The sequence below is a fragment of the Seriola lalandi genome, unplaced genomic scaffold (assembly GCF_002814215.2).
Source record: "Seriola lalandi dorsalis isolate HSWRI2012SDOR001 ecotype SW California unplaced genomic scaffold, Sedor1 jcf7180002052274, whole genome shotgun sequence".
In the NCBI taxonomy this organism is placed as follows: domain Eukaryota; kingdom Metazoa; phylum Chordata; class Actinopteri; order Carangiformes; family Carangidae; genus Seriola; species Seriola lalandi.
The window spans coordinates 3267272-3295155 of record NW_019522827.1 but is presented as its reverse complement, the minus strand read 5'-3'; the positions used below and the strand labels follow the sequence as shown (position 1 = coordinate 3295155).

Here is a 27884-nt window from a genome sequence, read left to right as displayed (position 1 = left end):
TTTCACTTCCACCTCAGAGTTTTCAGGCACAGAGCTCCTGTGTTGTGTTTGCCTCCTCCACATGAATCATTTCCTGTGATGGTCATTTTAAATACGCAGGGAAGCAAAAGATTAGCACATCTTCTTCTTATACTTCAGTTTCTGGACTGACTCCGCTTTCGCAAAGCCTACTGCCAGGGGGATATTGAATCACAAGAAACCTGAGAGTATGAACATGCAGGACGGCCTACATTACCCACAAGCCTTGTTGTCTCTGCTGCTGCAGAGCTCAGAGCAGATCAGACAGACTGGGGAGGGGGAAAGTCTGAGAGCTGAGGCTGCAGTGCAGCGGCAGGTAATGACGGGGCTCTGCAGGCTGCACAGCTGGTTCAACCCTTCATTAGAACACACGGGCCTCGGACCGAATGAGACTACGTTTGAAAAGAAAGATAAACTGAAGTGGTACCGAGTACTCGTACCATCCCTAGTATAAAGCCCAAAGATATTCAGTGTACTATGATATAAAACTAAAAGCAGAAAATCTTCATATTTGAGAGGCTGAAAGCCACTTTGGGGCATTTTTGCTTTAAAAATATCTTAAACGGTTAATCAATTATCAAAATAGTTAGTCAATCGACTAATCACTGCAGCTCTAATTTAGACCACAAACAGCCCTATGTGAAAACAAAGCAAGGAGGCGTTTTGGTGGGACATCTTGTTTACGGCACTGTGAGCAAGATGAAAATACCAGCCAGGAAATCCAGTTTGAGTAGGAGACACAGGAGTCTGGAGGCTAATCGTCTTATCACCGACCACAACACTGCACAGTGCATGTATTTATAAATCTACGAGACACGTTTGGGAAAGTTATCACTGCCACAACATCATCTTTCACAGCGATGATTGTCAGATAAACAGTGAAAAAAAAAAAACGCAGCTAATATCACAACATAATGTTCCAGGGATGTGAGCCTGTATTTGAATGCAAATGCAGCAACATGCCACACGATGCAGCAAAGGCCCCTGGCTGGAATCAAACCAGGGATATTGATATGAGTCTTAAACTCTACTTTACCAAGATGCTCCAACCTGGCGTTTTTTTTTTTTTTTTCTCCAAAGGCCTCTGCATGTGCATCCCGCTAGGTGCTGTCATCTGTCTGAACACAGCCTCACTCCCCAACAGAGTGACTGGTGATGACTAAAAAGTGAAAAACAGAAACTCCCCACTGCTCACTGTAGAGAGGTCTACAGCTGGGTTGGCAAACACTGCAGATTTACTGAAAATCTCCCTTATTATTCACATTTGTTACTCTGCGTTTCCACTTTTTTACTTAGCCTGGGACAAAGGGCGTCGTGTTTCCAAAAGGCCCACGCTGGTATGAGTGTACATGTCTCTTTGGGGGACGACAAACAACTAAAGAAACAGACAAACAGTAGAAACTGACTGAAGTGTGATACTCTGAGTTAATTCTATAACAAACATGTCCTGAACAGCTACATTTCAGAGCTACACGGCTGAAGCTAGTGGCTGAACGTGGAGCTGATGGCGATTCTCATCTTCTCTTTTCGGCCAACTGATTACGTTATTAAGTGAAGACCTCTGGCTGTGAACGCTCCACTGAATCCTATCATTGAAAAAATGGGTGACGCGCTAAGACACGGCTGCAGAGACAGGGCTCAGTTCTGACCCTGGAGGCTGAGAGGGGCAGACAAAAGGCTTTTTTGGTGAGGATGAGTCCAAATAGGGTCATAAATCAAGCTCTTACCTCAACGAGATCAGCAGCAGTGGTTACAGTTACTCACTCAACCCCCAAACAACCTCATGCACAGAAATGAACTCTTACATGATTGTATTTACAGAGTTTAAGAGATTCATTGATTGAACATTATTTTGCTTGAAGGCCCAGTCTCATGTATTTTGGGTCCAAGTTGAGTTTCCCCAAATCATTTCATTTTACTTGTATTTTGTTATCAGTTGATGTTCACAGAGGTCATTTACAAGTTAAAGGAGATCACACTGTTCCCAACATCTCTCCCAAGGAGTTTATGTTTTCACAGGAGTCTGTCTGTTGGTTTTATTTGTTTGTCAGCAGGATTACGCAAAAAGAACTGAATCAATTTGCTCCAAACTTGGTGGATTAATGGGGCACAGGCCAGGGACAAACACATCATATTTTGGTGTGAATCCGGTTAAGGGGGCAGATCCAGGTATCACTTTTCTAAATATTGCAAGATAGAGAGTTTTTTGACATTTTTGTTTCTCAGGAAATACTGTCTGGATTTTGATATAAAAATCAGTCCAACGGGGCGTCGTGTAGCGTGGTGGTGTAGGCGGGCGCCCCATGTGTGGAGGCTGCAGTCCTCGCTGCAGTCGGCCCCGGTTCGAATCCCGCGTCGGACGGCCTTTCACTGCATGTCATTCCCCCTCTCTCTGCCTCCCCGTTTCCTGTCACTCTCCACTGTGCTGTCCATTAAAGGCATAAAAAAGCCCAAAAAAAAATACTTTAAAAAAAAAAAAAAAAAAAAAAAATCAGTCCAACAAAAGAGACAGCTGAGGACATTCATTGTTCATACCTGTAGCTTAATTACAGCTGCATTATTTTTACCCTGTTAGCTGTTACATGGGTTCATACTAAAGTTAAAGTGATGTGTATCATAGACATTGAAATTTGGGTTTAAAAAACAAAAACCTGAAATTACTGTGTCTCTTCCTCACATTTGAGTTTGAAGCATTTAATACACAATATTCTGAAATGAGAAAATAAAAAAAAAATAATGTCAATTAAAGAACAGAGCTGCGGGATTATTAGGGCCGAGTATCAAACTTCAATACCCTTTTCAGTAATTAATGAAGACGGTCAAGTACCGAAAGCTGACAGGGAAAACTCAGTTCTTCTGCAGCTACTTGATGCCCGGCAGCCTCCTGCTGTCATCGTGACTCGACGACGTCACTGCTCCCCGCCAAGAAATAGCGTGGCGCATAATCACCCGCAAAACCACAACTTTGTCGGTTTTACACTTGAGTTTTCGTGCGTATTAAACAAACAAAATATGATGTGTTGGTTAGTGAACTTTAGAGGTGCTGGTAGGAGGCTTTTTTTTTTTTTTTACTTTTAGACAGACCAGTCTTAAGCTAAGCTAAGCTAACATGCTACAGCTGCGGCTTAATGTTTACCATGCAGACATGAAAGTGGTAAACCCTCTTGACAAGAAAGTTAACAAGCAAAAATCTCCTAAAATCTCAAACTATTACTTTAACATTTGAGAGGAAAAGCTATTTTTACTAAGCGAAAGTTAAAAGCTGAAAGCTAAAGCAGCCTATCAAATGTGCACAAATATAAAAAAAACAAAACAATACACAGCCCCTAAATATTCTCATTTACTGAGCCACAGAAACCCTTCAAAAACATCTGAATATGCTTTCCCTGAAACCAGACGCCTGGCCCAATGATTATCCCTGGTCCTGAGGTTACCATGGCAACAGCCCTGGCTCAGTCACCCTCTCTGCCCTCCCAGTCCAATCCTGTACAGATTAGATATGACCATCGTACAGAGGAACTGAATCCTCTGCGGATTATGTCACAGAAACAGAGAGTGTGACAAACCCCTGACCATACGCTCTCCACTCAGACTCCAGACTTGAAGCCAACCCCCCCAAACAACTCAGAGGATGTTTTTAAAACCCTCATGTCACCTGCAGACTAAATGCCTGTTTTCTCTCAGCTAGAAAAAAAAAAGAAAGAAAGAAGAAGCGGTGGCCAAGGCCAAAGGGAAGAGGGATAGCAGTGTCAAATTCCACATTTGTGTTTTCCAAATCCTGCCGGATGATGTCAGAGACGCTCAAATACACATTTAATGCAGTAATGAGGCTTCGTGGCCGACAGCTATTTCTGATTGGGACCTTAACAGTTAGACGCATCACATTCATGGTGACATTTTAAAGCGAGAAGCTTTGCAGACACGACGGAGGGTCCGTGTGCACCATCAGCCACCAGTCTGCTTGCTTCACAGAGGCCCTGAGGGAAGACATGAGCTCTGTACGAGTGTGTGTGTGTGTGTGTGTGTGTGTGTCAGTGTGTGTGTGTGTGTTTGTAGAGATATCAATGACGTGTATTAGGTACACTCCATTTAGTTCCAAGAATGCAGCCATTAGGCCAAACGCAGCTCCCACAAGGATGAGCCTCAGGGCACATTTCATAAAACAGGGTGTTTACCAAAGGTACACACACACACACACACACACACAAGCATCATCATCATCATAATCATCATCCTCTTCATGGACAAGTAATGAAGAGCAATGTCATCTCAGGCATTATCATGAAATCATACACCCACCCACCCACACACATACAGACACACACACACATACACACACACAGCTATATTCTGTGAATTTTCACACACATGACCACACAGAGATGAATAATACAAAGGACATGTGTGTGAATCCGCTCTGGGGGCAGGAGAGATGAACACATCCTCATCAATAAATCACGTATGGGTGGGATGGGGTAATAGAGAGGAAGCCTGCCTCACCGTGAGGGCGCGCACAGTGAGCCGGGATGCTTGACTCATGTAGAAGATGCTGCGTAAACAGCAAGGTACAGAAAGTAGAGGGCAGTCAGGTGAAGGAGGAAATCTACCGTGAGTACATGTGATCAGAAATGCAATGACAGCATGAGATAATGTGTTATTCCACTCCAGCATTATATTCGTGTTTTTACTGCTGTGAACTGAGACAGACTGAGGCAACAACTGCATTAACTTCAGTATTTGCTGGTAGTCTGACATCATTACCTGAGCGGGTTTATTTATTGCAACAACCACAAGGTTTGAGTGACAAATAGAGATGGAGCTCTCTCTCCACTTCCTTTAACGATCGACCACAAACTCTTACTGCGTCCTACACGCACACACAGAGAGAAATACAGCCACAGAGTACGTCACGATGCGCGGCAGCAACAACTGCTGATGAAAATGGGATGAAACTTCAAATCAACTACAGACATGTGATCACGTTTAGTTTTTTGGTTCATGCTTTTTGCCCTGTTACACAAGCCCCCGGAAATATCAAATAAAATATAAAGATTAAGGTCAAAAGTTCCTGTACTGCCATCCTTCCATCTATCCATCCTAAACCTCTGGTCCTGTTCAGGGTCAGAGTTTGCACTGGATGAGAGGAACAGGATAGAAAACCCTCAAATAAGCATTTCTAGTTTATCTACCTGCACAGATAAAGCAGCATGAATTAAACACACAATTAAGCTTAAAATAAGTAAGCTACATTTTTTTTTTTGCATATTTTTTCCCTGTTGATTTGATTTATCGATTAATTAACTAATTGTTTCTGCTCTGGTACCATTACACCCATAATATAAACAGCCACACATATGCAAACCGGCTCAGCGACGTGGATAAATCATCTGACTTCCACTGAGGAAACACTGCAAGGAATCAACCGTTTCATAAGAGTCCAGATGAGGCTAAATAAACGACTGTATACGCACAACAGCTACAGTAACACACACGCACGTCACGTCTCTACGGCCTTCTGCAAATGTCCTGCTGAAGAGAAAAAAAACCCACTACATTCAAAGTACTAAGGCTATTCGCTAAAACAACGAAAAGAAGACTAGATTCTGCCTAGTGTCAGCCGGTTCCAGCTGCTCCTCTCTGTGCTCATATATACAGCATTTTAATACTATATAATATAGGGACTGACACACGACCCCTTAAGCCTACGTGGAAACTTCACTGAATTTCCAAGCTGCTCCTCCGCTGCTGCTAAAATCCTGATTTTGTAACCACAAACAGCCGTAAAACCCAGACCTCACACTTGCAGGGAAATACTGGTGAGTCTCTTCTGTAGAAAGTAGCTAAGGTTTGTCACTAGGTGCTTTTTTTAAAGTCCCTACAGGGGTCTGAAAAGTTGGTAAATCTAGCAACTAATCAGTCAGTCAGCAACAGACCTGTTTATATGATGGCCCCTCCGTTGCTCAATAAATCACATTTTCAATATATTCTTTTATTATTATCATAATATTTATCAATCATATGAAGACCATTTTTAATATTAATATTATTATTTTTATTGTTTGTTACTATTTAGACATTTCATTATTGTTGTGACCCAAACATTTTCCATCCTTGTCAAAGCCCACTACTCTCTGTCTATGTTTCATTGTTATTGTTGTTGCTTACACACATTTTTTATCATTTACTGGCTATTTCTGTCAAAATCTTTCATTTCTTTACTGGATCCAATTAATTTGTTGGTGGAACGACCCAGTTTCCCCACATGGATCATTAACATTTCATCTTACACACAGACGTCCAACACATTGCTGGCAAGGCTAAATCACAGCACAGAATTGGCAACACACACACACACACACACAGACGTCTTGAAAACAAAAGGCACATCTAATCACACACACACACACACACACACACACACACACACAGAGAGTCCACAAGGAGATCTAGACATGCAGCACAGACGCTGTCTCCCCTCCCCCTCTCTCCCCTCCCTCTTTCCTCCATCCAGCCACCAAATCCACTTAGAGGCCAGTGTGTGACTCTCTGATTGTTTTCTCTCGGGCGGCAGCTGCTCTGTCTCGACCACCTAATCAACTGTCAGTCAGGCGGAGATGAACTGAAGAGGTGGGAGATTTAAATTTCCTTCAATAGTGAACAGATCCAGGCTCTCTGGAGCTTTCATTTTTAAACACAAGTGTAACGAACACAGAATTTTAAGTAAGAAGCCATTGAATTTTGAAATGATAAATATCTGTTGTTATTTCTTTACATTTTTTCCTTGGTAGCGCTACTTCAGTCTTCACACAACCTTGACAAATCTTACATTGTTTGAAAGCTCTACGTCTCCTGATTCTATCTGTGCAGAGCATTTCAGGATCTGAATTGGTTCAGACTTGTTGCTACGGCTCCAAAAGGGTTTTCTACTACAGGCCTCATATTCCCCCGTTTTTACACCAAAACAAATATTTGAGGCAAAAAAAATGTCTTGTCTGTGGCTCTGTAACATTGGTTGTATTTGGTTGTGAAATTCAAGGAGTGACCTTTAAAAGGAAACCAGAGTCATGACTGTAGTCCAAAGGGCTGAAGAACAGTAACCTTTTTATTTTGTGTCTGGCAGGTTGAAGAACTAGAAACTGTGCTTTATTTTAAATCCACACAGTGTATTTGGGTTGAAACAGTTACATTTAACCTAATCAGTAATGCTTAAGACCTTATATGACCTTGTGTTTTCCTGCACACAGGGAGTGGCGAGTGTGGTTTAGTAATGATACGTCAGGGTTTTACAAACAGACTGGTCCTATGTTTTACATTTTGTTGAGTTGTGTGCTTATATTTTCTCATATGTTTACATATTGTGCTTTTGAAAGGCCGTGATGGAGACTGACGCAACACACACACATTTACATACTGAACATTAAAATAAATAAATCCAGTATACACAAACCAGTATTACAATCCTGCGAGTTAAGTGAGTCAGCTGAAATTTTTACAGCTGACAAGTTTGACAATCTACTAACTGTTTACCAAGAATAAACTAAGCTGTTTCAGCTTCTCTAATGACAGGATCTGTTTCTGTGCTTTGTTTTGTATCACTGTACTTAAACACAACAAGACGGGGAGGAATAACAGACTCATCATGAGAATAATCATTTGTTGCAGCTCTACCTGCAATGAATACTATCCTCTGTATTAGGGCTGCATTATTAATTGAAATATAATCGCAATATGGCCAAGTGCAATATCCATATCGCAGGAGCTGCAGTTTTTTTTTATAAAGGTAAAATGTGTCACAACACATGTGCGTTGTTAGGAAACAAGAGATGCTGCAGAGATGCCCCGGCCTACATAAAAAACGATGATCAAAATGGTTTTCAATTCATTTTGAAAAAACAACTCTTCTATTAATCGACTTATTGTTGCAGCTCTACACCTGATTTACCTGCACAGCCTCCAAGACAGCAGAGAGACAGAATCATTAATGACAAGCACATGGTATCATAAAACATCAGTGAAATTAATGCAGGAAGATGACATCTAATCTATGAGGAGGCATGAATGTGGACATAAGTTATTAGTTTAAGTGTGTGTGTGTGTGTGTGTGTGTGTGTGTGTGTGTGCGTGTGCGTGTGTGTGTTGAGAGTGTGTCAAGACTCAAAGACCTTTCATTCACACCCATGTAGGCACAGCGGGACGAGCTTTCACACCCTTCTCAGAGTAAATTAAACCCAACTGTGCTCACCTTGACCTAAGCTTTTTAACACACACACACACTCACACGCACACGGAGTCTTATCACTGTCACCGATCCACCCTCACCCCCGTTTGTACATACACTCTCTGGTGAGACTTTTCAGCGCCGTGACAACAGCCAACCACATCACGACCACTGAGAAACCACAAGCCAATCAACCGCCTCCCTTCATTCATCTCCGGCCAATGAGAGCGCTCCGTCTGCATCTCGTTTTACATGAGCAGCTTTCATTATTGTTCCAGATGAGACCGTAGCGCTGCTGCTGCTGCTTGGCTCTCATTATTCTACCAAAGAGCTTCTGCTGCCTCAGAGGAAACGGAGCTTTTCATTAACAACACAGCTGTGAAGACGACTGACTCCCTGCTGGATCCGCACACAGTACACTTCCTCAGAAATGATTAACTGAAGCTCCTTATTCATCATCTATATGTCCACTGTCATGTACAGGCTGAACTGTCTCTTTAATCTCAATTTATTATCATTTTCCTTGTTCCATGTTGCGTGTTGGGTAAATATCTTGTAGCTCAAGTCTTTATTTTATTATATTCCGATACATAAAGGCGACCATTTGTTTCCATTAAGGCTGCAACTTATGATTATTTTCATTACTGACTGATCTACCGGCATTTTTGCAAACAAAATATTTTAATTAATTAAGATGATATCTTTCCGACTGATTGATTAATCAATTAACAGGTTTAATTTCAGCTCTAGTTTTTATTATTTTGACTTGATGACACTTAATAAATCCACAATATATTGAGCTATCCAAATATTTCAAAAGGTATTATCGCTACTGAGGCCAAATTAAAAGATTGTCATATTACAGTAGATTTATTTTTCCTTTCTTTCCAGCCCTCACTTACAGATCAATAAGAGAAAAGCAACACTGACAACATCACATTTCTTAAGGAAAATATGAAGAGAACTATAAAACAGCAGCTGAGCATGTGCCTCTTTTTTTATTAGATTTTACTGAATCTGGTGTAAAAAGAAGTAAAAGAAGACTCTCTCTTACCTGCTGCTGCGTCTGAGTTCATAAACAAAGCAGAGACACGTCTCTGAAGCTCATCAGCACCTACCCTTATTGTTTCCAACTAGCTGCTTATTTTAGTGCAAGTGAGCGAGTCTGGCTCCTATAGCAACTGCTGCCTGTCAGGAAAGGTTGAAGAGGTATGTGTGGGCCATGAATGAATGAATGGATGAATGAATGATTGATCTGGAGTAGAGAAAAAGAGTAATAAGGGCTGAGCTTTGAACTCCAGCTGATTGCTTCATTAACATACTTATGATGATGATGATGATGATGATGATGAAAACAGGAGAGAAGCAGCCAGAAGAAAGGCGGCGGTGAAAACACAGCTGCTGCAGGTCTTTGTTGTGGTGGTGTGTGTTTAAGGAGCAAAACAAGACAGAAATCAGCTGATAAGGATCCTAACAGAGGCTGACTGTCTTCTGAGCTGCAACTAACAATTATTTTTATTATCAATGAATCTGTTGATTATTTTATAAAACACTTAATTGATTTACTAACTTGAAAATTTTTAATATAAAAATCTCCATCAAAAGGAAAGGTCTTCAAACCAACAGAGGAAAAAGGAAATAAATGTCCAGTGTTTTTGATTAATAAATATCTGCAGTAATACATTTAATATCATATTGTTGGCAATGATTTTTGATGATCAAATAATTGATTAATCAACTAATCTAATCTTAACATATAAAGATAATGAAAACAGGAAGGAGGAGCCTCAAAAACAGACAGATATTAATGGTTATTTATGGTGTGGTGTTTGTGGAGCCCAACAAAACAGAAAGCAGCTAATGAGGATCCTAATAGGGTTTAAAGAACGATGCTGACAGGTGCTGAGCTGCAACTAACAATTATTATTATTATTATTATTATTATATATGAATCTGTATATTTATATTAGTTCAAATTAACTGATTTATGATTTAGTCTATAAAATCTCAGAAAATGGTAAAAAAAAAAATAAAATAAAATGGTCATGATTGATCATAATTACTCAAAGTAAAATGTTACATCATCATCTGTTTTGTGCAACCAACAGACCCAAACCCAAAGATCTTCAATTTCCCCTCATATCTGAGATGCTAGAAAATGTATTAACATAATGAGGAAGTGATGGGAACATGGCTTCTGTGAATGTGTTCTGTGAATGTGTTCACAGAAGCATCTAGAAAAAAAAAAGACCTTTTGTCACATGTAAAACTAGACTGAACGTCTATCCAGCAATTTGAAGTTGACGATTTTAATTTCCTGAATTTTATAACGATAATTTTTCACTATTTTATGACCATTTATAGAACACATGAATCATCAATTAATTGAGAAAATAATGGGCAGATAAATCGATTATACGAATAATTGTTGGCTGCAGCTGTATAAGTGTTTATGGAACAAACAAAACAGAGAACAGCTGATGAGGGAACTAATAGAGAACAAAGAACAATGGTGACTGTGTGATGTGACACATGACTCCATGTTAAACAAAAGGTTTTAATCACATGTGCACGAGGGAGAAAATCTGTCAGTTCCTACACATTTAACTAAGATCCGATAATAGATCTGAGTGATTGCTGTTTACGTTTTATTCAAATAGCTCTCACCCAGAGGAAACTTTAACTGAACTGAGATCAGTGTTTTTCTACAGGAATCAACCTCCATTAAAACTCTCTGCTCTACACATGACAACACAGTGGAGGGCAAAGACAAGAGAAGAAATCTGCAAAGTCTGAACCTGCACCGTTTGATATTCACTAAATGTGACTGAGCCACTGAACCACCTCCTCCTACCTGCTATATCTGTATTGTGGCGTCCCAGTTTAGACCTGAGCAAGTAGGACAGACTGCAGGACAGAGCAACTTTCAGACAACCTTGGCAGGATGACTAAGCTTTTAAGACCAAAGAGAGAGAATAGAGAAACATGGAGAAAGAGATGGAAAGAAGACGTGCAAGACGATGTGAACAAAAGGGAAAGGAAGATGACAGGTGAGCTACAGAGCTGGGTATTTGCTGATTTTTCCAGTACAGGTGTCAGGACTATATTTGATATGGTTTTCTTCTGAACTAAGGTGCAAGCAATGATTGTTTTCCTCATTGATTAATCATTTGGATCTGTAATTCACCAGAGAACAGTGAAAAATACCTGTCACAGTTCCCCAGAGCCCGAAGAGATGCCATCAAATGTCTTTGACAATGACATTGTTTTGTCCGACCAGCCGTCAAAAACCCAAAGATATTCGGCTTACTCTCATGTAAGACCAAGAAAATCAGAAAACTCTTACATTCAAGAACCTGGCAACATCTAATTTTTCATAGCTTTGCATGAAAATTGAAAAATCATAGTTCAGAGGAATAATATTGAATAAAATCTTTCATTAGTCGGCTAATCACTGCAGCTCTATTCTGAACTGTTGTTCTTCTTTTAAAATCCGCACAAGAGATCTGCAGCTATAAAATCATATACAAAAGCATTATGGAGCATCAGAAGCGGATCATATGGCTGCTAAATCCCGGGTTCGAATCTGGTCAGGGACCTTTGTTGCACATCATAACCTCCTCTCACTCTCTCCCTCACACACTTCCTGTCTCTAATCCTACTGTCACTTTCAGAATAAGACAAAATTGACAATTTTATAACTAATATCTGTTCAAAGAATATTTTAACAACACTTGAAAATGCATGCGTTGCCTTTGAAACTTGCCAATGTTTTTATACTCAACACTACAGGCACATTTTGGTACAGTTCAAAGAAGCTGTTGATGTTTCAAACACGTCTACACTGACAGACGAACACATGTGTTAAAGCAGAAGTGCGGAGGACAGTAATACACAGAGATCAGACTTCATTTGGTGCTTCATCAAACTGAGTGTGCCACACCCAAGTCCTCTGGTCGCAGACTGCTTTGTTCTGGCTCTGGCCACCACTGCCTCTCTCTCCGTCTCTCTCACACACACACACACACACACACAAACTGCCAACAGCATATTGCAACAAAGCAGTGGCAGACAGTAGGTCACATGCTTGTCTTGCCTGTCTGTCGTACAGTGCATATATTCAAATTCCTCTCGCGTGTGTTTCTGCCGCCAGCGCCCTTCAGCAGGGCGTCATTTGGCTACGACTCCCAGCCCGCAGCCAGCCCACGGTTACTGAATCCAGACGCTGGATCGCAAACTAACTGACAGCGCAGACGGCACAAATATGAGACAAGCACCTATTAAAAGACAGTAATTCAGCTCTCAGGGAAGTGGCACGAGCGCTGAATAACGCAGCCTCCTGAGTCTGCAGGCACCCTGTCAAATATGTTTAACGACTGAACCACAGACATAAAGTGAGATGTGACATTACCGGCTGCCTCTGAACCCCAAAATGACACGGTGCTAATTGCACAAGAGCGAGAGTTTTTCTTACTACTGATTAACCCTCTCAGGAGTTTTTTTTTTGTTTTTTTTCACAGGGGGAGTCTGGCCGGCTTCAGGCGAGAGCGGCTGGTTGAGCTAGATCTGTCAATCTGAGAAACAGCTCCATCAATCTGCTGCCAACACAGGGAGACAAACAATGCGAGCGTCCGCATCAGCAGCAGAGCTAAAAATCCGACGCAGAGCTAATACTGAACACCTGAGCTGAACTCGCTTGGAGCGGATGTTCAAGCATTCAGGCGACGTCTCTGAACGTTTTCCATCATGTTTTACCCCACTTCCTAACCAACACAAATGACAGCTGACTGCAGCGTCACAACATCTCATATTGGAATAACTAGGAATTTGATATTCTTCAGTACTCGTGCATCACATCCTCTCAGCCTCCTGCCATTGTTTTCCGTGGGCTCCTCAAACCGACGTCCAGCTGCAACAGCGGTGGTTTGGCTTCTAGCTGCACTCAGCTGCTCGACTCGCAGTCTAAACACAATACAAAGCAGCTTCACAGGCTGTTAAACACAATGATTAATGTGATATTTTATTGATCGCTGCAGGGAAATTCTGCTCTGTAAACCTCTGACTGCAGGGTCAGATGTAGCACGGCGACCTCGAGGCTTTTAGGGATTCAGAGAACTGATCAAAGACACTTCAGCAGGGCAGATGACTGCTGGCTTAGTACTTGGACTGAGGTCATGTGGATCATGTGGATGGGCTCTCTGAACACTAAACCACCCAGAAGTGGACAAGGAAAGGGAGATAAACTGGCAAGTCGTCAAGGGAAATTCCAATTTCATACAGTTTGGGTCTTTTTTTTTGTCCTTTTGGATATCATTCATATCCGTTATGATAGTTTTGCACTCACAAAGTTAATTACCAAGATCTGGGAAATCACCAACATCATTAAAAAGACGTCAGACAGAAGTATTCAGACGATCATAGAGGTTTTAAATCAACCTGCTTGGTTTATATGGAACAGAAAACAAAGTTTAAAATTATGGCCCAAACTGTTCAACAATTCTCTGAGCAACTTCCTGGTTGAACTTTGATCTGCTGTACTTTCCTTAGTTGTGACTATGCACTAATTTTGGTACTACCTCCAAATAAAGTGGTTTGTTAATCTTGCTGCTTGTTAAAAACCCGTCTGCTTGTCTGACCTTCTTTTCTGCTGCACCACTTCCACATACAGTAGAGCAGAGGGGCTTTCTCACAGAGACAAACCCACAGGCAATCATCACCTGACTCTTCTCAGTTGTCGCCATCAAGCCGTCTATTGGCTCATTGTTTTGGTTTCCTTTACTGTTTTGGTTCACCACTCTCACCAGTGCTGTTGCCAGATGCAGCTGCTTTCAGCAAAAACACTGTACACTACCTGCTCAGCAACAAACAGCAGACACAATTAGTGACTAGGTAGAAAACATAGTGGAGCATTAATCAGCTAGATCAGATATTTCCCTCAGGAGTTGGTGTGGACCAAAGACAGAGGAGAGGACACTGGACCAGCATGTATCTGACCAGAAACACAACTGTAAACTAGTGCTAAAGTTGCTCTGTATCTGCTAGGTGTGTAAATTGACAGCTGTTTGCTAACAAGTTTGTGCACTAGTTTAAAAGATGGAGATATGTCAATATTTAGTGTTTTTCTGCTGCCTCAAAAGAAATCAGTTAACGCAGATTTAGTTTAACGTAAAGTTGACAGTCAAACACAACTAAAACTCATTTGAAATGACAAGTACAAGTACATACAGTACTGTATCCAACCATACAGAGCTGTTGCACAAACCCTCAGCTGCACATTTTAACACTTATAAGAAACCAACACGTATAAGAACTTTCTATCTTCTGCCAGTGGGTAGAAGTTGCAGCTCTCATGCAGAAAATGAGGTGTATCTGATGCTGCTCACAGACCTGGACATGATTCCTAACATCCATGATCATAAATATGGGTCACAAACATGCAATGCCACCAGAAGTTATGGGCCATTCCTGGCTTTGCAGCCACACTGCTTATCCTTTTAGGATGCCAGGAGCCGGTCTCAACTGACAGTGGGCGAGGGCGGGGTACAACCAGGACTCATATTCACACCTATGGGTAATTTAGAGTCACCAAATAACCTACATGTCTTTGGACTGTGGGAGGGAAGCTGGAAGAAACCCACGCAGGCACGAGGAGAACATGCAAACTCCACACAGAAAGGACCGCAGCAGGACGGCAGATTCAAACCCAGAACCTTCTTGCTGAGAGGTGACAGTGCTAACCACTGTACTACCATGCCACGGCCCAGAAACATCACAGGGGGAAAATTGAGAGAGGGTCAACTTTATGTAAATATTCTCGGGCACAGTGCGAGCGATAGCAGAATGAGAGGAGAGTGAGTTTGCGATCATGTTGATTCCTGCAGAAACAGAAGCACAGAGTTGTTCACTACTACACTCCACTGCGAGAAGAAACTCCAACCTTTTCTGACTTGAATCAAAATGGAGGAAAAGCTGATGGTCGCGGTTCTGTACAATGTGCCATTAATGAGTTAACACGCATAAAAAAAGAAGAACAATGGGTCGCTGACATTTCTGGTGTGTCGCAGAGTATGTAAATTACGTGCTCAACACAACACACCCAGAGGTACAGATTCATGAGAGGCCAGATAAGACTTTGTGTGAACTCACAGTTAGTTAAAAGATCTCATGTTCTCATAATGGATAGAAATGATGGAGAAAACTACAAAAATTTAGATCCACATTGTAATAAATCCCAATTTTCTTTTCACATCCCGCGGACACACAACACACAGAAGCCAGTAGAGACATAGTCCTAATCTGCAGAGAGGGCCTGACTGTCCACTGCTCTATTTGAAAGGAATCCTTGTATTCACATGTAGTAATGCCCGCGCTGCTACTCTTAATCATCCCTGTTCCCTGTCAAACTCTCTCTCCATCTGTAACCAGCCGAGCGGGACGGAGGAGAGCGTGGCGATGCTGCTGGCTGCTCTTTGCCCGAGGCCGTGCCAGGGGACTGATCCATGGCCTCACCAGCTGCTGCCTGTTGCGACAAACACAATCAAGCGCTCCAATTCTCCGTGTCAAAGTAACTTCAGCAACTAAAACGAGACACGTTTATTTGCACAAGGAGAATATACTCCTTAAATGGTGTTTACGCCTAAAGCGGTGACAGCCATAGTACGAGGTTAAATGAATTATACAAAGAGATGTGCGAAAAAATAATAGATGCAAGAAATTCACTGTGGGCTCGGCTTTGAACAGCTGGAAGAATAACAAACAGCAGCGCGCTGCTAAGAATCAAGCCATGTTGGAATCAAAAGGACTTCTGCTATCATGCTAACGATCTGCGCCAGTGACACGTATTGTACTGCAGCAACTCCTTTGAAGAAGATTGTGGAAAAAGAGATTTTAATATCGTCGGACAGCTGCACAAGAGAGAGGTAGGATTCCTCGCCGGCTGTCTTTTTAGTTTTGGACATCATTTCTTTGAGTGTTATTCTCTTAAGACTACGTGAAATGGAACGAGGAGAATGTGTTTATGAATTAACCTCCGCTATGGATGAAGGCTTTACAAGCAGAAAACGTGCCTCAGCGATTCTCCAAAGATCAGCCTCGTCTAATTCAGACCGTGGTCAGTATGGTGGGCTTCACTTAAAACGCTTAAAGACTCCGTCCGTCACGCATCAACACAAATCACTTTCAGTCTTCACGTCACATGAGTGTCACAGAGGTCAGCAGGTCACCGGGTGGCCTCGACTGGCAGCGTCAACAGCAGAAGTGTGTCAGCGGTTACATTTCCATGGAGTGATCCAACTGACTGTTGATACTCAGAAAGCATGCACAATCTTTTACAGATGTTAAAAGGCATGTTTTGTTTTTAGCACAGCTGTGTGCAAGCGTGTTTGATAGGAGCAAATCCCAATCTCACTTGGAAAATGTGACCAGCTGTGGCCAAATAGAAGTAAACACTATTATACATGATATGTCAAAAAGCTGCCAGGGGTGTATTTAGCATTTCTGGGGTATAGTAACATGAAATATCACGTCATTTCAAGCTACTATCCTGTGCAGCTGTTGGAAGTATAGGGCTGGTGTTGTCAAATATGTCAACAAACTAAAACAAACAATGTGTTGGTCCATGTCTCAGTTCTGTCTGATTTCAGGTTCGAATTCGACTCCCTTTCCTGCATGTCATTTCCTCTCTCTCTTCAAACCTTCCCGTCTCTCGCACCGTCCCTATTCTAATAAAGCCGAAGATGGTAAAAAAAAAAAAAGACACAATACGGAATACAATACAAAACACAGAATACGTGTAAAATCCCAGATTAATAATATAAGGGTGAACTTCATTTAAATTAATAAAAGAAAATCAAATAAAACTTTCTGCTGCAGCTCCACCGCGGAGACGCTTTGTTTTTCTTACTCTCACCGACAAAAGCCAATGACAACAATGGAAACCTGACTACTTCACTGTAGTATCTTCTCAAGTCTCCTCTGGTCTGTGTCAGGACAAAGACACCCCCCCCACACCCACACACACACACCATTACCACCACTACCACCATTGTAAAAGGCTCTATAAATACACCTGGTTAGAGATGCATATAGCTGCACTGACATGGTATGCGTAACATCGACCTCATCCGGGTATTGTCTTACATGAAGCCTTGAGCGCTGCAGCAGCAGGTCTGAACGTGATTTGACTGCTGGAGCGAGGACACTGGGATCCAGTGGCAACCAGCGCCGCACAACAAAACCATTTCTCTTAAAGCCGCCAGTTGAAAACAGAAATGCAGGTCACTGGGCTTTCAAATGATTTCAGTGGTTTACAGTAGACAGGCTCTGTAGCTCCGCCCTAAATCTGCTGATGAGCTTATAGCCATGATCTAATTCAGACATCATCATGATCATCATCATCATCATCAGAGCCTGTAGATTACAATAAATCTGTAGGAAATGACTGTATGTCAGTGAATGTGAAACAAGGTCAGATATGAGATCATACAGGCCAGTTGTTTTTCTCTTAAAGAAAGAAAGAGGGGGTAAGCTAAGCTAAGCTAAGCTAAATTAAGCCACGTCAGCTGCGATTCCACAGTTTGACTGTTTGATTTTCTCATTCAGAGATAAATCAGTATGCCGGCCGGCTTTATGTTTTCCAGTAACATGATGAGGTAAATGTTGTTAAATAATGTGTCTGGCAAGTTGCAGAACGTGTCAGACAACACACGCCATGCAAAACCCCCCGGTCTCTGAAAGTCAAAGTCCTGCAGTTTGAACCACCTCCCTGTATTTCAAAAAAAAAAAAAACTCTGAACATAACGTTACATTTGTCACAACAATGTAACTGAGAGAACTATTTAGTACGACACATCTTCAATGTGAAATACATTTACATCATTTCCACGCTCCTGTTAATCCTCGAAATGTCAATTTCCCATTTAATCCCAGTAGAGAGGCTCCATACTAGAATGCAGCATTGTTTCTCCTCTTGACTGGCTGTGTTCATAAATACTGAATGAACAGCTGACAGCAGACCTGTCACACACTGTTTGGAAAACGGGACCTAGTGCTTAAGACGGACACCCCGTGATGTTGAGAGGGCAGCTACTGTACAGCAGGAGAGATGCTGAGGAAACTGCCCACTCTGAGAGTCTTCAAACAGATTTAAACAAAAAAAAAAAAAAAAGATTCGAGGCTTTTATTCTACATGAATTATTAAAAGGATTGTTATTCCAGTTTCCTCGCCTTTCACTGTGTATGTGATTACTGTTGTGAGGTTTATATTGACCGTGGCTGTGTAGAAAAAGTCACTGTGTGGATGGTCTTTCTCCGCCATGACGTCTTCATCTGTCACATGTTTCAAATCGAGGCACTTCTGAGCTGCACCGCTGTGTCGCTGGGTATATTCACTGGGCAGCTGGAGCTGTCAAAGCAATGTTTTCAGACGTGCTCTCAAGGGCTTTGCCACTTACGTAATAAGTGAATGAAATGTTAATGTCAGCAAAGTTGACATCGCAATAAAGGGAATTCTGCTCTGACTTGAAGCGGCAGCGGGGGAGTCAGAGGAGTCGACTGCAGATCACCTACAGGAGGTGAGAGGAACTCGTCTGTCCTGGCATTTCAAAATAATGCGCTTGTAACGACTTTATCTCTTCCCCCCTCTGTGGCATTTCATGTAAAGTGCCACGAGCCGGCAGAGACTCGTCACATGCACGCACAGCTCCTCCTGCTGTGGCTCAACACAAGCACTTCAGAGCCGCAAGAGGGGGAGGGGGAGGAGGAGGAGGAGGAGGAGGAGGGGGAGGGTGGGTCTCCACTTGAAGCGTTTGGGCTCGTGGACAGAGACCTCGGGGGCACTGGTGGTCTGGTCTGATCTGACTGAGGCCATGTGGGCCTGTTTTAACATGTCAGCTGGATTGAAACAACCTCATTTAAGCTCCAGCTGAAACTTGAGTAACAAACCCACTTTGTTTGTTGCTGTTTTTTAGCTCTGAGCTGAGTGACGGTGTCAAATTCACAAATAGGCTGCAACAAACAATTGATTTCTTTATCAATTTATCTGCCATTTTCTGGATTATTCAATGAATATTTTTGTTTAGAAAATGCCGTAAAATAATTAAAAAACGGCCAAGATGACGTCTTCAAATGTCTTGTTTTGTCCAAACCAACAGTCTCAAACCTACAGATATTTATTTAACATCATTTATGATAAAGAAATGAAAACAAGCTGGAGCCAGCAGATCTTTGGAATTCTTTCTTAAAAAATGACAAAATAGTTGCAGATTGATTCTCTTTTGCTGAAATAATCAATTAATTGTTGCAGCTCTAATTCATATAAAAGGTGCCAAATGTATAGATCAGGGTAAGTGCTTTTACTCCATCATTACATCTTCCTCTTAATCTTGCTGCTGGATTTTCAGGCTATGTGGTGGAATCTTGAAATGCTCTGCATATTAAATATAGCTGCTATGTTTACCACCTCTTCATTTGTAGAAGACACTTTATTAAAATCTTGGCCAGAGCTGCAACTGACAATTATTTTCATCATCAATTAATCTGTTGATTATGTCTCAATAAATCAATTAACTGTTAGAAATACCCAGGCTGACATTTTCAAATTACTTGTTTTGTCCAACGAACAGTTTACAACCTCAGTAAATGTCACACAAGACTAAGAAAACCACCAAATATTACTATTTTAGAAGCTGAAACCAAAGGATTTTTACTTAAAATGACTCGCAGATTGTTTTTCTGTCAGTCAACTAACTGAGTAATCGACCATTGTTTCAGCTCTGAGCTGGACTATGTAAAGTCATAGCAGCTGCACATTTCCCCTTTTAGCAACAGGGCTTCCATTCTCTGTGACGGGTCAACAGGATGTCATATACAGTATTTCATTTACACCAGTACACCAAACTATACTGAGCCTCATCCTTAGCACTGTGGATATATGGCTGACTCGAGGTGCAAGGCAGCTGACCATCCCTCTGTCCAGCTGTGAAAAGCCTCGGCCATGCCCCATAAGGCAGCGGCGGCGGCGGCAGCAACAGCAGCAGTCTGATGTAAGCAGCCTCACCGCCTCACACATGACGGAAAATGTCACAGGCGTCCGTCACAGCTCTCGGCACCGTGCAGGAGGTGGAGTACATGACACAAAAGCACAAAGCCCTGCAGCCTTTACACCGCCAGCATCACAACGATTCACCCAGAGCTCCAACCTTCCTCTGCGACAATGAGCCCAGGCATCTCTGCTCTGGATGGATCGAGCTCTACAGTAGCCCATCCATTTATACCAGTGCGTCACGTTTACTGCTGCTGCTGCTGCACTGACTCCACAGACACACACTGCAGTCCAGATGTGGCGTCCAGCATACACCGAGCATCATCTGTAACCGCAGATTTACGCATTATGTAAGAAAACAGTGTGACATTTATCCGAGGCGGCGGCAGCGACGGCAGCGGCAGGGGTGGCGTTGGAGGGGTGATGTTAGGAGGGGGAGGGAGGGAGGGGAGCCTGGAGCCCTGGGTGCGTACAGGGCTGCTGCTGGAAGGTGTTATGGTCATTTCTCTGCAGATAATAGGCTACATGTAGCGTGAAGGATGATATGAAATGTGACTGGGGAGCAGGAGGCTGCAGCTGATGTACTGACAGACAGCCAGCGACCCGCAGGACGGAGGTTTGACATTCCTGCTCCGTGTTACTGACAGCTAAACCTGAAAACTGCGTGCACTTGTAGAGAGGGAAAGAGCTTACCTCCTCCACTGTGTCTCCAGTCCGCTGCTCCGTTAACCTTCCCCGCTATAAACCCTCTTTTTTTCTGACGAAGAAGAGCAGGCAAGCCGCGCGTCTCCTGTCCGAAAAACTCAGGCTGATTTCACCGCAGAGGAAAACGCTGTCGTGCGTAACAGTCCGCACCACGTATCCGGCTCCTCAGATCTCCAAATCTGCTGTAGATATGATCCAGTTTTTTTTTCTGTTTCCCTTCCCTCTCTCTCTCTCTGCCGTAGTCCTGAGAGCTTCTGTTGTGAGTCCTCCGGTCACGTCGCCCTCCTCCCACAGCTCCTCTCTGCGCCGCTCTCCCTCTCTCTCTCGCCTTTTTCTTCTCGCCTACAATCGGCTGCAAGTCGTACCGTGCGTGCACTCGCGCTGCGCGTCCACGTAGGCTATATGGGCCTTGGAGTGTTATGGGTGGGTGGGATTTGGGAGGAATCTCCTGTTGAATAACAGTAATTGTTTTCGAGTGAGGAATGTGGCAATTAAATCTGAATTTCATTTCAGGTTTGATAACAGGCAGTGTCACTCAGCACATGACTGACATGAGCGTGGGGTGTGGCCAAAAGTGTGGACACTCACCGCCACCACACACACACACACACACACACACACACACACACACACACACACACACACACACACACACACACACGTACCTGAATCACCTTAATATTCCTCTTTTTAGATGATTTAAGTGAATCTGTGAGGTTTACCTGTTCATTTCTTTCCTGGCATTCGCCTTTATGTTTCCAATTATGGAACTGCTACTTGAATGGAGATATGTAAATTAATTTTATTAAAAAAAAAAGTAAAAGTCACTAATATTCGTCATATATAACAATACTACAGACCCAATAATAAGCTACTTGTTTTTATAAAGACAATAACAGTGTCCCACTTAAAACTGGGGCACAAAAATGCTACAAAAACTAAACATGTTTTCATGTTTACCTTTTAATTCGCTTCATTTATGTGTTTATTGCTGCTCAACATGTCCTCCAAATGATATAGAAAATTAGATTCATTTCTCCAGTGCCACCATGAGGTGGAATGAATTATATCAACAACTGTCAGATGGATTGACATGAACTTTTTTGACAATATTCATGGTCCCAGGAGAATGATTCTAACTTTCGTGATGCCTTGACTCTTCATCTTGTGCCATAATCAGGTCAAAGTGACAGTTTTCAATCCAGAACTTCAGGGTTTATCATCAAATTTGACTGTCAGCTGAAAAAAGCATCAGTCATTTCAGCAAATGATCAAAAATGACATAAAATATGTTTACTCTCAAATGACAGAGCCCTCTAGTGGCCACAGTAATTATGTCTTGTGTCTGACAGGAGGATGGATGTGACATCAGGCAGCTGTGAGGCAGCTCCCAAACCATAATCAGGTAGTTATTATCGTAACCATGGACAGTGTTGGGCAGTAACACATTATTTAGCAACAGTAATGCAATTACTGTTTAGAGTAACAAGCAATGTAAGGGATTAGTAATTAAAATTCAGCAAATGTATTAAAGTTACTAATATACTTATATACTCTTATATACTATATGTCATTCTGGAGAGTGTGAACAAATGAAATATGTTTAATTTGGAAGCAAACACCTGCATAACATTCCCATCAGCCTCAGCTGTCCTTTGAGCCTCATGGTAATAAGCAAATGTTAGCAAGCTAACAGTCGCTCTGAACTTTTTCTGTATTAAATCAGACCACAACCTTTACCCAAACTTAACCAAGAGCTGAGTGTCTAAACATAACTCTAAAGAAGTGTCGTCATTACATATGATTTCATTGCTGCCGATACACACTATTTTTTATATTTGATGGTGGTGTCATATTGCTGAGGCACCTGTATTCCTGTATCAGTGCTTTGCATATGTGTCAAAGAATGTATATCACCTCTGAATACTTGTAATGTAATTGGGGGGATTCAAAACGAGCATTTAAATGGTCATGTATGGCGTTTTGATTTATGATAGATAACAAGTGGGTCTTTGAAGCTGATTTCGTTTTTTGTTGTCTGAAAGATGGAGGATTTCTGTGACTCAATTATAAGAATGAGTAACAGGTTTTTTTCCTCTTTCAAACATGTGTTGACAACAAACTCCCCGTGAGTCATTACTCCCCTCACACAACACACCTCCCTGTCAAAATGGATTTGTCAGTTGAAAGGTCAGTGTCACTTCACTTTTGTTATCACCATGGGGGTGTACAGTGAAATCCAACTCTTTTTGAGGTGTATAGAAATAACACACACTGAATCTTCGGTGAATCTAATTAGAGAAGATTTAGCAGCAGATCTCAGATAAACTGCCCCGGGGCTGCTCAGGCTCAACAGACAATACCTCTGCTGGCAGGGGATTGACATGCTTTACCTTCGAGTGTGTGCGAGGGAAGAAAATAGATCGCACACACTCCTGTGGCGGGTTTGAAAACATCCCACCTGTTTTTCATGGGATCGGTTTCCAGCCTGGTGACATATTTACCAGCCAGACATTTTGAAAAGGAAATCCTCCCTTCGGCCCTGAAAGCTGGAATCCAACTCCATGCCGAGGGGCCCTTGGCGAGCACATTCAGGCCAGCATCGGTGTCCAAAGTGACACGAGCTTCACATAAAATAACAGAGACAGTAGCTGAGGGCAGAGGGTGGGCTAATGGAAACAATAGAATAGAAAGGTTGAAATGTTTGGGGAGCATAACCAGGAGGCCAGCACGACTCTTCTGTCAACCAGAAAACTGAGATCGGATGAGAGAAAAATAGTATCCTCAAAAACAGAGACAGCAGTAACAAAGGCGCCTCTTGGTATTTTAGGGGGGCATTTAGACATCTTTTACTGTAAAACAAGAGTCCATGTCCAAAAATTGCATTTGTAAGTTCATCCAGGGTAAAATAATAATTAAATAGAACTAAGGAACTGAGCAAGAAATCAGAAGAAATTATATTCAGACATAAGTACATAGAGTTTCCATGAACAGGCGCTTTTGATGTTTCTATACAATTGTTAACTAGAGAAAATTCATTTTTAGTGCATTTGGGATTTAGTGAACCAACATTTATGTATAGGCTATTGTATTTTGTTATGACGGTGATGACATTGTGAAATATAAATTCAATATATTTGTTTTTCATGATGACTCCTAACTGGACAGATCTGAAAGATAATAGATCTATATTTATGGAATTGGGCTTCAGTCGATCAGAAAAGGAGTTCCATAAGTTCAGGATTGTGTCACAAAAATAAAACAGCTGCTCTGTTGTTTCTACATTTACGTCTGTCTGCAGAGGTGAAACTACAATGGTGCGTCGCTTTAAATGTTGTGGCGGCAGGGAATTGTAGGACGGCATTTTCAGGTCCAGTGTTTCCTAAGCTAAAGGAAATAAGATAGGAAGCATTGAAGCTACTTTCCTTATCATTTGGAGAAATCCACCAGCTCTTATCACGGCTGCCGCTTAGATACGTCTGGCTCATTTCACTCAGTTAAGCAAACTCACATTTTCATTCACTTTTTAAGCAAAAAAGACTTTTCGACCGCATCCCTTGACTAAGTCTTGGCAATAAAATGAATAAGCACATCTAAAATGTCAAACTGTTATTTTAATTAAAATAAAGTATTTTATCCTCATTGTATGGAGATCCCAAAGTACTCAATATTACAATATTCATTTTTAACTAAATAATATTAATATATTATGAAATGAATAAATACAATTAAAATATGTAATCTAACCATGAAACCGTGAAATAATCCAATAAACTGAGAAGACACAGCCTTGTTTTAAGATGTGAATTCCTCCTGCTTCTTTTCACAATACCAGAGTTTGTTTCAAGTGTTTTTTTTATATAATTGTAGCAGTTTTTATTTCAAAATTAGCTTTTTACAAAATCTGTTCATGGCCCAATGTACCTCTAAAATCAAGTCCTCTGTATTTTTTCCTGGGCTCTGAGGGGTTAAGCAACCTTGGGGTGCATATTTTGGGCAGATTCCTTTATATTCAAAAATAAATCCTTTTAGGCCAAAGACATAAATGAATATAGGGATAAATAAATGAGTCGGTATTTTTCCACCACTATTTAATTTCAATATTAAACTAAATAATAGATAATCGCCATCGTATTTCAAAATGCCACTTTCATCATTAAGTCAACACCAGCATGACACAGCTCATTTATGTGATTTATTGTTGCTTTGGTATTAATAAGCGAACAAGCACTTAGCGGGTCTCCATACTATACTTGTGCCAGGATCAGGTGAGCAGGATCTCACCTGAGATGACACACTGTCTGATACCTGTCTCGGTTTCCGGCCGTGATTCCTCGTGACATGCCACCATTTCAAAATCAACTGCTTGTGTCACAGTTTCCAAATTATCCCTGGCGATGTAACGCTGTGCAGACTGTGTGACTCATGAAACCAAGAACAAAAATAGAAACTAGATAAAAGAGTAGATTCACTTGGCGCAGCCTTCATCTGATATTTTCACGGTGGGAAATGACACACGAATAAACTGACGCTCACCTGGATTCAGAACACTGCATTAAGTCAATGAGCCATTAACACTGGTCAGACTGTATAGGACTAATCCGTAGCAGCAGAGAAAGTCAAGACTCAGGCTTGTAAACAACATTTCATCTTGATTTCACCAATCCCCGTAATAGTTCCCATTTTTCTCATGCACCTCTTTGAAAGCTGTAAAGATTTCCAACCCCTCTGATGCAAACATCTTTTTAGTCAGTAGTTTTCTATTTCTCTGCTGCCACAGATTAGACTATACAGAATTACCAGTGTATAATGGGTCATGAACTTTTTCCTTTTACCTGTGTGTTATTTCCGACACTGACAAAAAAATATCAGGTGAAGGCTGAAGCGAATCTACTTTACTTGTTGTTTACTTGAAACTATGAGTAACACAGTCTGCACGGTGTCACATCTTCAGACATAATGAAGAAACTGTGGCACAAACAACTCAAGAACACGAACGTTTATGTTGACACATGTCTTTCATTAGTCACTGCTGTAAGATAATGAAAGTTAAACTTGATCATAACATCCAGAGCAAAACAGGCTTCCTCTTCCTCGACCTGTCTGCTATGTAAAAGATCAATTCAAAGACTCCTTCCGATGAAAATCAAGTTTTTAACATTGGTTGGTTTTTATATAATACAAGACATATCAGGGGCAAAATAATCAGTCAACACCATGACTGAGTATTTCCACCTTCAATTGCAATGAACCAATGACACTGTGTCAGCTACTGCCAGTTACAAGCTAACAAACAATATAAACAAATAAAAGATGCTAACTACGCTAACCATTCTGATCCGTCAGAACATCTGTCTCAACAGACTCCTCATCTGAGTCTGGGTCTGACTGAGGCTCAAACATGTGGCTGAGTCACTCTGATGTTTCCTACTCTAACTGTCTTAATGCTCTCTGCTCTTTCACCTGTCCACCTGGAGCAAGCAGGTGGTGGGCGGGGCACAAGGCCTGATCCAGATTCCTCAACGAGGAAGTAAGAGTAGAGGAGTTTCCAGCCCAAGTTTTCTTTTTTTTCACCCTTTATGTGGGAAAACCACGTTAAACAAAATATTAATCATAGCAGAGTATTTTTTACATAGCTTAAAACATGTCTGGGGGGGAACTTTAACCTACAAAATATGTGTATATACTGACCTTTGACAGAGGGCTGATGGAAGGTATTGAGCCACTCATTACTTTTACTTTGGAGCTGCTCTTGGTAGCTAAACACATGTGAAAGTGAGATGTTGCAGAGAGAGTTTGACAGTCTGACTGTGTGTGTGTAAATGTTTGGTTTTTCTGTGGATCCGTGCCATCATCCTCAGGGTGATTGGTGGCTGGCCATCCCAGCCTCCTATATTTCATCTGGGTGCTGGGCACCTTCTGCCACTGCATTGAGTTTTATAGGGGCCAATAAAAATCCCTTTGGAGCAGGCCTACAGCACTGGCAGCTAAATAATGATTACAACAACATAAGCTTTAGTGATACCAAACAATTAGAGGGCAGGGAGATTGGATAGTTCACATCCATCACTCAGCTATAAGCCTGTATGTCAAAACAATGTGGCTATTTGCTAAAGGAGTATATTCCTGAGAAGAAATACAATATATGTTTTGGGTTCAGCTCAAATGTTAGAAATTACAGTCTGGAGTGGGAACAATGTGAAACCTGTGTCAGAGGCCCTAAAAAGATAAATACACTGGATGAGATATAAACCCTGTCCAGGAGGATCTGTGAGCCAGCTCCCCAGCTCCCCAGCAGACACCAGGGCCAGCAAAACAAATCAAAACACAGTGTAGTCCTCGTCTCTGAATAAACAGTGCGGTGTTACGGGTTGTTTATTGAGGTGTTGCAGCTGCAGCTCTCTACTTTCCTGCGCCAATCCTCAGAGAACAATGTGAGGATGTGATTATTTTTGATAATCTCAAGGTAAGCTGCCAGGCTTTGGCAACCCTGGGCTGTATTACTGAGAGGAAAACCTCAAACAAGAAACAAAGAGTTCTGCTCTACAATGCCCCAGTGCTGTACAATCATTATGAACCACTGCCTGAATCTCATCATGTGATTTCTCTGAAGTATATTCTCCATTTTGTAGAATTAATCACAAGTAATTCACCTTTGACCAAACTATTTCACCTCAAGATCCATTTAGCATCTGTTTCTGGAGTTTTCGATCCTATGACTGACTTGGCTAACAACAGGGATGAGTGTCTATGTGTCATTACTGAATCATGACTTGTGCTATTTTGAAAAAAAGGAAGACGAATAAGTTTTGGGAAACAAGTTTTCAATTTCAGTTGCAACTCCTTAATATTACCAACAGAAAAACTTGAACCAACACTAGATTGAACCAAAGGTTAGTAAGA

At 41.6% G+C, this 27884-nt stretch overlaps 1 protein-coding gene across 1 annotated transcript in view; it reads right to left on the bottom strand.

The window, feature by feature from the left end:
• Positions 1-21381, bottom strand: part of LOC111650354 (unconventional myosin-IXAb-like) — a 162435-nt gene extending 141054 nt beyond the window's left edge. Inside the window, exon 1 of the mRNA XM_087172357.1 lies at positions 20970-21381. The gene's annotated coding sequence lies outside the window, so the exon portion shown is untranslated. The remainder of the gene's footprint in view (positions 1-20969) is intronic.
• Between the last annotated feature and the right edge of the window lie 6503 nt (positions 21382-27884).